The sequence below is a fragment of the Podarcis cretensis genome, assembly GCF_951804945.1.
Source record: "Podarcis cretensis genome assembly, chromosome: 2".
NCBI classification, from domain to species: Eukaryota; Metazoa; Chordata; class Lepidosauria; order Squamata; family Lacertidae; genus Podarcis; species Podarcis cretensis.
The window spans coordinates 83570743-83582986 of record NC_137171.1 but is presented as its reverse complement, the minus strand read 5'-3'; the positions used below and the strand labels follow the sequence as shown (position 1 = coordinate 83582986).

At 40.3% G+C, this 12244-nt stretch overlaps 1 protein-coding gene across 13 annotated transcripts in view; it reads left to right on the top strand.

Moving 5' to 3' along the window:
* The window catches only part of ERC2 (ELKS/RAB6-interacting/CAST family member 2), a 530269-nt gene that overhangs the window by 297198 nt on the left and 220827 nt on the right, over positions 1 to 12244 (top strand). The window lies entirely within an intron of this gene.

The window sequence follows — 12244 nt, the reverse complement described above, 5'->3', positions numbered from 1 at the left end:
GGGGGCTGGGGCAAAACATCCCCATCACCACTTGAAGATTGGGTTAATCTTTTGCTGTGGGTAACTGTGACGCGGCAGCAAAAAAGCCAATGGAATTCTGGGCTGCATCAATAGGAGTATAGCATCTAGATCAAGGGAAGTAATAGTGCCACTGTATTCTGCTCTGGTCAGACCTCACCTGGAGTACTGTGTCCAGTTCTGGGCACCACAGTTCAAGAAGGACACTGACAAACTGGAACGTGTCCAGAGGAGGGCAACCAAAATGGTCAAAGGCCTGGATACGATGCCTTATGAGGAACGGCTAAGGGAGCTGGGCATGTTTAGCCTGGAGAAGAGGAGGTTAAGGGGTGATATGATAGCCATGTTCAAATATATAAAAGGATGTCACATAGAGGAGGGAGAAAGGTTGTTTTCTGCTGCTCCAGAGAAGCGGACACGGAGCAATGGTTCCAAACTACAAGAAAGAAGATTCCACCTAAACATTAGGAAGAACTTCCTGACAGTAAGAGCTGTTCGACAGTGGGATTTGCTGCCAAGGAGTGTGGTGGAGTCTCCTTCTTTGGAGGTCTTTAAGCAGAGGCTTGACAACCATATGTCAGGAGGGCTCTGATGGTGTTTCCTGCTTGGCAGGGGGTTGGACTTGATGGCCCTTGTGGTCTCTTCCAACTCTATGATTCTATGATTCTATGAACTTTGAAGAACTTAAACTGGAGGCTGTGTTAAGGACAAGGTGGCTGAGGCTCCCTCCACACACACCAAAAAAGCTTTGCCTCAGCTTTAAGCAGTGAGGCAGTTGCCCTCGTCAGCTTGGCAATGTTCCCTTTGTCATTTGTGGCAGAATACCCCACCTATGACAGCTTTCCCCCACCTTCATATGGACACAGAGGACAGGCAAGAAGAGAAGAGACTTTCAAATTTGTGCTAACTGTAGCATCCTTCCTGTGCAATGTGTCACAAATTACAAAGGAATTCAAAACGGATGTCAAATCTCATCTAGGGCAGGCAGCTGTGTGTGTGTGTGTGTGTGTGTGTGTAAATATAACTCAAAGCCTCAGCCACCTCATCTTTAAGATAAGCCCAACCCAACCAAAAGTTCTTCAGATTTGCCCATGTTTCCTGCCCCTCTGCTACTTAGTCCTATTCAGCACAGCCTTAGCTATAATGATAAATATTAATCATAGCTGCAAGCTTTAAAAACACAGTACCCCTGGGTTTTGAATCTTACTCATCCAAAACATCTGGGTATCGCAACAGTTCCATATGAGCAACCAGGTTTATTTACATTTCTGTTTGTCCTAACTTTAGTCACAAAGGGGTCAAGACTTTGTTAATGAGCCTTTGGCAGCAGTCTAAGGAGAAGGGCCCTGCTGGATCAGGCCAGTGGCCCAACCAGTTCAGCAACTGTTCTCACTGTGGCCAACCAGATCCTCATGGGTATATTCCCTGATATGTCTATTGAGCCTAGTGAACATCTCTGGGACTACTCTTCTTTCCTGTAGTCTTTGAAAAGAGATGTTTTGTCATTAAATAAACAACAAAGCTTTCTTTTGAGCAATTAGGCTTTTAAAATGGAAATGGTCCATTAAGTTAGCTAGAAGTTAGAAATGATGTGACATATGTATTTTAACTTAAGAAACAGTTCTTGCATTTCTGAAAGAACACAGGCCACTCCTTAGATTTCCTTCTGTGTGACAGCATTATCACTAAAGGTGGAATAACTTGTTTTAAATATTAGTACCAAAGAGGTGGGCTACTATGCCATAGAAACTAGGTTGCAAAAGATGTGGGTTATGTCAAAGAAGATTTTTGATAGCTGACAGCCCTGAGCTTTAGTGTATTATGTCTGGGTGAATATCATGTTCCTGAGGAATACTAAAACTGTTTTAATCTGTGTGACAGGACAAGGATGATAAAGTCACTTATTATTTATTCTTTTACTAGTGCATTTTCCATAGGAGGGTGTAATGAGATGGGAGGAAAATCAGTTTTAAACAGATGTTGCCAAGATTACAAAGCAGAATTGGTGAAAAGCTATAAGCATTCCACACTATCACTATACTTGTTCTTAAGAAACTAAAAAAAGAACAGAAGGATATAATTAAATTGAACTTCCTCCCCACCATAAAGATAAGTATACGTAATTATAGTACATTAAATTTGCAGCACAATCTTTGAAATTGATGGCCTCTGTAAGAATGTGCCCAATGTGGGCACATCTATAGCAAGGAATACACAAAAATTAAGCAGACAATATTTTGAACGTGCATTGAAAATATACATGCAATTTAAAAGGCTTCATCTTTCTGTAACTGCCGTGCTCAGCAAATCTTATCTAAATCCGCATTTGCCTCTCATGGATGTGAATTCTTTAGATAACATCTTTAAGAATGTATATAATAGGCGTCATCTCCACAAACAATTTGAAAAAATGTATATAAATGAAAGCATTGTGGGGTTTAATACAATAAATTACACATTTCCTCATCAGTTTATTCACATGCTGCTTTTCCATGGTACATCTTGCACAAAGCAGGTTACAAGATCAGAAGGATTTACTGTGTGATACAATATTTGTTCCCTGGAGTTCCTCAGGTTAGGTTTGTTTTCTCCCTGAACTTTGCTTATCATACTTTCCAAAGGTGTGCTAACTGGTACGTGAGATCCTACCATTATAACCTGGGCTGGGCTGCTGTTGTAATCCCTTGCTATACCCATCCAAACCACTTGCTTAAGATTCACCAGCAGGGCAAGATCCACGAGCAGGTATCCGGTTCCTACACAAGCTGCTGCCATCAAGTGCCAGCTTTCCCAAGGCTTCTGCACACCGTGAGGAAAGAGACCAGTGAATCATTCACCCAAGGCTTTTGGGGAAGAATCCACCTGTCACAGGGGTCTGAAGTTTGCCTGATGAAGCTGAGGAGCAGCAGCAGTGCAGCAAAGCCCTCCAAGTATCACTTCATAGGAAACCTCATTGATGAACTTGTTTCTTTAAATGGCAATCAATGTGTGCTGTATTGATGTGCAGACAACCTCTTCTGGATAATTAAAAAAAAAGCACCTCCCTCTGACAGAAATAATAGCAGCAGCTGGAAGGAGTGGATGGTGCTTCATATGATAATGAAAACATTTTCTTAACAACCTTTCCTTTACATAGGTTGTAAAGAATGTACCATATACTTGCTTTCAGATGAAGAATGGTGGTAGATTTGGGGGTAGAATATGTACAGCATTGTACTTAGCATGAATATAATTTATCGGTATGTTATGCTAACAGGGATCAGTGATGGCCACCAATTTTGTGTTTTTTTTTAAGTATATTTATTTATTTTTCCAAAAAAACAAAAGAAACATCAAAACAACACAGAGCAACAAAAAAAATCATCAAAAAACACCGAATAAAAAGAAAATAAAAAAAGAATTAAAAACAAAAACTCTAGTTTTTAAGCTCACTTTTACAAAACTTTCTTTCTTGACCTCCTCACACCTCCCTTTTTTGTGTTCCTCTTTGTCCAATCAAATGCAGCAAATCCTTACCCTCCTTCAAGGCTCATTTCTAATTATTATAATAACTTCTATGTCTCCAATCTTTCCTCCTTATAATTAAACACCTCTAACATATTGTTTACTTTTGACATAATATATCCTTTTTTTTCACCCCTTTTCTATTACATTTTTTACATATTTTTTTAACACTGTACCACTGATGCCATATTATTTCATATCCAACATCATTTTAGCATTCATACACTTTACAGTGTTTCTGCAAATAGTTCTTGAACTTCTTCCAATCCTCTTCAACCGCTTCTTCTCCCAGGTCTCAGATTCTGCCAGTCATTTCTGCCAATTCCATGTAGTCTATTACTTGCATCTGCCATTCTTCCAAGGTGGGCAAATCTTGTGTCTTCCAATACTTTGCAATAAGTATTCTTGCTGCTGTTGTCGCATACATGATGGCCACCAATTTTGATGGCTATAAAGGAGGATTCAACAGATCCCTGGAGGATAAGGCTGTCCATGCCTACTAACCATGATGGCTATGTTCTACCCAGTGGCGTCGCAATTGGGGGGGGGCAGTTCTCCTCGGGCGCCATGTCTGGGGGGTGACAAGAAGGCATTGCGCTGGGGCTCGCGGGGGCATGAGCAGCCATCGCGCCACCGCAACCACATGTGGAGGATCCTCCGTTCACGGCTGCGGCCACAAGCATAGGACAGTGCAGCTCAAGCGCCGTATGGATGGCGGTGGGATCCCTCCGTTGCCACTACAGCCACGTGTAGAGGATCCTCCGTTCGTGGCTGTAGCGGCAACGGAGGGATCCCGGCACAGTCTGTACGGTGCTCAAGTGGCGCCCCTGGCAAACCGCTATGTACAGTGCATGTGCGGCGTCGCTACGTATGCCGCATGTGTCGTACGTAGCGATGCCGCACATGCACCCTACGTAATGACGCCCCGCTCCAGGTATCACGATGCCTTTGTTCATCCCTGGTTCTTCTTCGACTGTTGGAGGCAGTATGCATCTGGAAACCAGTAGGAAAGTGCTGTTCAGGTTTTGCTTATGGGCTTCCCCAGGCATCTGGTTGGCCACTGTGAGAACAGGATGCTGGACTAGCTCAAGGACTGGCCTGAGCCAGCAGGCTCTTCTTATGTTCTTAGATTAAAGCTGAATATATTCTATGACACAAATAATGAATTATTATAATGGTGGAATAGAGTGGTGCTCATTTGTCTGGCTATTTTACAGTATTTAGATGCCATTTATTAATTTAACTAGTGAGGATAAAGCATTTTAGATATTTACAATTTTATTAATTAAATAGTGCTGACAGAATATATTTTGTGACTGTTGGCTTATAGTCAAATATGCATTGAATTGTATACTTAAGAGCTTTCATGATGATTTCCTATGCTTATATTATGTTAAAGTTCTGTCTTCTAACCTCCTCTGGCTCACATTGCCACGGCCCATCTTAATTTACTGTGTATAATCAGTTGTCTATCTTTAGACAACTGCGTCAATTGTCATTGCAAATCCTTTTTAAGAGAGTAAAATTATTTTAAGAAATTCAGAATGAAAGAGGGTGGCAACTTAATTCAGCCATGAGTCTCACATTTTACAATTATGTTTAAAAGAAGGCACATTTGCTAGGTAAGTTTCCTCCAGAGGATAAACTTTTTGTAGATACCATCTTCTATTGAGTTTATTATTTAATGCTCTACAGGGAGATTTTTATTGCATACTTTGTTTTCTATGGAGGTCACACTGACATTAGTGGCAATTTTGTTTGGAAAGAAATCTGAATTATTTTGAGGGATTCTCCCCTATGCAAGCATTCTTATAATTACAGTTGTGGACAGATTCACTCATATTCTACTTTTACATATATTCTTTTGTTTATTTTTGCAATACAACTCCCTTCTTGGACTAGTGAACGACAGATTGCACTACTTCAGTTTGAATGATAGATAATCAATATTAGGGTTAGGCATGGAGGAGGCATCAATATATACATGGAATTTGGTGGTCCCAACCTGATCAAGCTTTGCTCTCACTGAACCATCTCTAGTATGGGATGTGGGTGGAGCTGTGGACAAACGCTGGCTCCCTCAGCCTGAAAGCGAGATGAGCACCACACCCCATAGTTGCCTTTGACTGGACCTAGCCATCCAGGGGTCCTTTACCTTTACCTTTAGTATGGAGCAACTTCCTAAAGAAAAAGAAAGTGCAATATATGCATATATATCTTATATATGCTACAATGGCTGGTAAAATCAATTTCTGCAATGTAAACACGATTGCTGAACTAGTTTATAAAATCTTTCTACACCAGATTTTTGGGGGTCAAAAATGCACCATTTCTTATAGACACACACACACACACAGAGAGAGATAATTAATGACTTCAAGCATTCCACCAGACAACACATTATCACTATAATTCTGAATGTAGTAGTGGTTAACTGGATGGTGTGGAGTCACTTTGATCAGTGGCGTAGCGTGGGTTGTCAGCACCCGGGGCAAGGCAAGTAATTTACGCCCCCTAACCCTAACCCCCAGATGTTGCGCCTGGTGCAGCCGGGCCCCCCTGCACCCCCCACGCTACGCCACTGACTTTGATAGCTTCCCAGCAGGTCTCAATTGTGTCTCGAAATGTGAGCTGGCAAGAGATTACTTGCTGTGACCTGTCCTGGGACCTTATGGTGAAACTGAATAAATAATAAGAATGAATTAAGATAAGGTGCATTTCTGATTCCCTCCAACAAAGTCTATTGACCTGGAAAAGAGACCGATGCATATGATGGCCTGAGAACTCTTGGAAATACTAAGCAAAATCTTCCCCAGTTCCAAATCAAAATCAGATCAAGACAACATGCCTGTGCATGCTTTTAGGACTGAAATGATAGCTGGTGTGGGCTGGCTCAAATGCATAATTGCTATTGCTTAAAAGAGCTATAACTGAAATTATGCCCAAGACCAGCTCACTCAACTGTCATGATCTAGTGAGCTGTGATGGTCACACAGTCATCCATTATACACCCAGCAAGAGCAAGGTCAATCCAATTCTATGAATTTGGGAAATTACACCCACTGTGGATTCTGCTCTATATCATGGCCAATACCCAAGGATTCTACTTTGTGCTGTGGCCAGTACCTGCTGATTAACCACCACCAACAACGCAATGCTGATAAAAATCAATTACAAGTAGCCCAACCCAGTTAAAGTTAGTTAAAGGTAAAGAGACCCCTGACCATTAGGTTCAGTCGTGACCGACTCTGGGGTTGCGGCGCTCATCTCGCTTTATTGGCCGAGGGAGCCGGGGTACAGCTTCTGGGTCATGTGGCCAGCATGACTAAGCCGCTTCTGGCAAACCAGAGCAGTGCACGGGAACGCAGTTTACCTTCCCGCCGGATTTGTACCTATTTATCTACTTGCACTTTGACATGCTTTCGAACTGCTAGGTTGGCAGGAGCAGGGACTGAGCAACGGGAGCTCACCCCGGCACGGGGATTTGAACCGCCAACCTTCTGATCGGCAAGTCCTAGGCTCTGTGGTTTAACCCACAGCACCACCCACAAGTGGAGGACCTATGCTAGATTGAGACTGGTATTTACCATGATACTACTGCTGCAGCTGTGAAAAAAGAACTGAGTAGAAAGGCAGCCACCCCACTCACAGAAGAAGGCATGGAAGAGCTGATTCATGCTTGATAAGAGAAGAAAGAGGGCCTCTCTTTTAGCCAAAGAGATCAAGAATATTCTGAATATGTTATGTGCTGGCGCAGAGAGATCACAAAAAGGAGTGAACTGCATTCATTTAAAACCCTTGCACTATTTCCGTGAGCCTGTCTCTTACTCTTCATATACAAACATCTTATACAAAACCAAGTCACAAGGCACAAATTTAATTTCACTCAAGTGAATTGAGTCTCTTTAGCTTGTTTGGCTATTCTGTCTCATAAATCCAAGTATCTAGTATATCCAATAAAATCCCTGGAGAGAACTTCATTCCTGTTACAAAATTGTAATGTTGTAAGTCTGAAACATGCAGCATTTCCTATTTAAAGAAGGGGAAAACGGACCCATTCTATTTTGTAACATCTGCTAAAATCATAATCAGTTTGCTGGCTGAGATTAGCGATGCAGGAGCCTGCAGTTGATCAGCGCTGCCCTAGGTGTCACTGAGGCCTGTGGGAATTAAACTAAGAGGGTTTCAGTAGACAAGGGTATAATTCAGCCAGCCTCCAAAAAGGGAGCGAGAAAGATATCCCTGAAAACAGAAGCTTAACTTTGCTTTCCAGTCATCTACTCCCTCACTGTTGCTTCTGTCTTTTGAACCATTTGTACTTGTATCGTATCAGAGATGGAGGCCCACACATTCCCTCGCTGGCCTCATTTCAATATAAATATGATCCTATTTCATCATTTTGATCATTACTATTTCCTCAGTTAATAAAACTTTGCGAAAGCATGTTTCCAATGATCTTAAATAAAGGTAGATTTTGGCTAAGATCAGCCCTGGCAGAATACCTCTTTTATTTCCTCAGGGTTTTCCATAACACATGCGCACACTGGGATTATGCACTGCACAAAACAATTTCAAATATTTGTTGCAAGATTACAATACCCATTTTACAATAATTTTGTTGCTTAAACTTCCGGGCTGAGTATCATGTTGTAGATTAAAACAAAACTTTTATCTCCTCTATAAAACATGCAAAGACTTTCAGCCCTTTGGCATTCCATGTGCAATATTCAAAACTTAAATCTTCACCAGCGCAATCCTAATTGTGTCTACTCAGAAAGTAATGGCTGTCCTGTGTTTGTTGCAATTATACCAGCCATAGGGCCTGCTGCCCATGGTTTCACTGCCCCTGGGCCTTCAATGGCTCAGTTGTGTTTAAGGTGAGGACGCCCTTCTCCCTTTCCTGGAGGTGTACCCTGGATTCAAATCTGTTACCTGCAGCATGTAAAACATGAGGTGTTCTTTTGGACTAGGGCTCCTCCTGCAGAGCCTGTATTCCTTATGTCCAGAATGGGGGGTGAGGGGAGCTCCATGATGTCCCCATCATTGTGAGTTAATTGATTACCTCTGTGTGTGCGGAGCTTATGGGCATGGCCACAAGCATAGTTCCTGGTTGGTGGACACTATTCCCAGAGATGTGGGAGTATGTATGTCATTTTATGACATTTCCCCCTCTCCTCCTTTCCCCTCCCAACGGAGCATACATTGGATATGGCTGCTGTTCCACTGGTGTAGGGGCAGCTTATCTTCAGTCCTGGCATAATATGAGTATAGGAATGTTCTGACCATCAAGAATATGACCTTCATTTGAATTCTTCTCATCTTTATGGTGCCAGCAAGTTGGTATCAAAAACATTAGTTAAGACATGCTGTGTTACAGATCTATTGGGCAGAAACAGGAATTGCAGGAGAATTTCAGCCCAAGTTCCAAGAAGGTCACATTACCATCCTAACTACTTCCTGTGGAAGTCACAGTTGTATCAACATCCTGCTGTTTTGTTTGTATTTAATTTGGCATATGACTCTCTATGCTCTCAGCATGGATTCTACAATTAAATGAAACCACACTGCAGGTTGTAAAAAACCAACCAAGTGTTCCACTTTTTAAAGAGCATGTTTTGTGAACACAGTGAATTTACTGCCTATTTACTGATGATTATTTAAACTCCATTAAAGTTTGCTAATACATATATGATTATTAATAACCTACTCAGTTTAAACTTGTTCCAAATATCAATATATTTATCCAAACAATGTCTATAAAAATGTCTATTAAAAAATCCACTCATATGTTGCAAGTTCTGTCATGTCTTCAATCCATTGATTAAAGGGGAGCATATTTTTGTCCTTCCAGTTCATCAATTCCAGTCTTTTGGCCCTAGGACACATAGAACCCATTTGCATTGTCCAGTTGTCAACTTCCCTATAATCGGTATATCATTCAAAAGAATATTTTCCTCTGAAAATTTTGATATTTTTCCTACAGACAAATTTATACAGTCAACACTTTCTCCCAAAACTAGGACAATGTAAGAACATACTTTTCGAAGAGAAATTATTCTTACTACATCACCAACAAACAATTGTGTTAAGACATTCCTTTTCTACACAAACATAATGGAATCCAATAGAGTCTAAATATTATTTTCTGGTCTGGTCCAAACACTGTTATTGCAAGATGTTGTAGCTACAGATATTGCCATTGGGATACATCTGATAGATGATATTTATCTCTTAAAACACTGTATGTATAAAATCATTTTCTTCCACCCACCCACCCCAGATTTCCATGGAACAACCTCTTGGTTAGCAATGCCTAATCTGTCCTCCCTGCTTAAAATATCCCTTGTGACTTTTAATGAGTTTCAGCTAGCCTATATCCTACATTCCACCATATTAGGGATATTGGAAACCAAGGAAACTTAGGTTTCCTTCCTGGCAGCTCAACATCTAGGGCCTAACAGAGGCTCTGCCATAGATCAGCATAGATCAGCTTGAGGCCATTCAATATTCAGAATATTTGATAGGTTCGAACTTGGTAAATTTGCATTTTGAATGCTTCCATTGTGAGTTTCTCATTTAGATTTCATAGTTTCTCATTTAGTTTTCATTCCCTGCTCCATGTATTAGACCTTGCTATAACTGAATAACAAGTTTATAATACTGCTCATACCAGTTTTATGTTGTATCTTTGTTTTTATGACTCTTTTTATTTTTATATATCACTTAACAGATTTTAAAACATTAAGCATTCTAGAAATGCTTTTAAGTAAACAAAGATCACTTGAAAATATCTGTGTAGGTCAAAGTTTCATTCATAGTTGCACTAAGTTTGCATACCTGTCTTTCCTACTTTTTATATCATGATCTGAGAAGAGCTTACTTGAAAATTCAGTAGAATTCGCTTTCACATTAGTGTGCTTAGGGCCCCAGCTCCATGAAGATTTCCATATTCATCCAGCGATATTTTGTTTAGTCTAACTTAACATAAGGTTCTATTGGTGTATAACCTAAAAAATGATTTTAATTAAACAGATTTAGGAAATTCTGACTGTAATGTGGTCGTTAAATGAATGGGGGATATCAGAATTTGACAAGCCACTTACATTTTAGGGTAATGTAACCATTACTTCATTAGAGTAATGCAACTTTACACTCTCGACATAAAAGTCTTTACTGAATGTAAACAATGGTTTTGACAAGAGGGCTGCCTGGATTTGGAAATGGCTTGGTGAAATTCATTCTGTTCATATTGATGCTGACTAGTTTTATAAATGTTTACCTTATAATTTGTTGTGATTCAAACCCCGCAGATGCTCTGTCTTCTGGTAAACCTTGCAGTTCTCTGAAAAGAGAGTGCAGGATGGGGAGGGGACATGAAGCAGTCCGGCTCTAGGGGGAGGCCCCCTTCCAGACCATATGAATCCACTTACATGTAAATTACTTGTCTATATGAATTAAGGTGAAGGTTATGAAAGAACTGCTTTCCTATGTTTACTGTAGGATTTTTGACAGTCTCTTTCCTCTTTCAAGTAAATTTGGCTTAAGTCCATAGTCAGTACAGTTTTAAGTAAACTCCTCTTTTGTTACGTTAACAAGGTTATAACATCACTGAGGCAGATTGCCAGCTGCATGAACCGAGGCCTAAGAGGGCTGGCTGAGAGGGATAATTAAAACCTTAGGGTGGGAGAGTTTAAACTATCAAGTAAAATTGGATAAAAGGCTAATTGTCCACAGCAACATAATACATATTTCTAAGTACCTGTGAAATGACAATAAATAGCAGTATGCTTTATAATGCTCATTTAAACATCCAGGTTGAAGATACTATATATTAAGGCACAAAAATACCCAGTATATGTTTTTTTGTTAAGTGCAAGTTTTGTGTGGTTTTTTTTATTTATTTGTCAAGTAAAAAGACTTATTTATAAAAATATTTGACTCACATTCTTCTGATGAAGCATCTAAGATGTAAGCAAGAATAAAACAGAGCAGGCTAGTCCAGGCTTTGTCAAAGTTTTTCATAACTTAAACTTGGGGGGGGGGCACATACCTTTGTTGACCTTCTAGAAGATGACATACAGCCAGGCAAGATGATGCATTACCACAGAGTTTAGAAGAAGAAGAAAAAAGACCCAGAAGAATGAGTTGTAATGTCAGCTTGTATTGAACTAAATAAATTGTGAAGGCCCATTTGTTATTCATTAGGAGCAGCAGAGCAAGATTACTGTTCTCCCCTTCATATGGTGCTTTTAAACCTTGAGGTCATTTTACACTAATATCTTAGTAGCGTGGACAACAATTAATCCCTTTTAAACAGCTTTCACATTTACACACATTTCAGTAGAACTGAATGAATAGTTTAATAACACTGTTTTAGGACCCCATCTTTATATACTTTTCTGGGGTGGCGTTGTATCAGCAGATGAAGTGACTTTCAATATTAAAGTATGCAATATTAAAGTATGCAAAACAGCCCAGGCTGATTCCCACTGACTTATTTTTAAAATGTTCCATTCAGACATCAGCAGATCCAAAGAACTTGTGTGACTGGACCCAGGAGGCGAAACACTAATGAAGGGTTGAACTAGGGTGACATTTTATTTTTAATACTTAGAGGGGAAATGAGAAGAACAGGAAGCTAACTTAATTTCAGCCATGGCAAGCCAAACTCTCCTCTTTCCAAAGTACATGGCAATGCATAGGCCCAAAGCCTGGGCCCCAC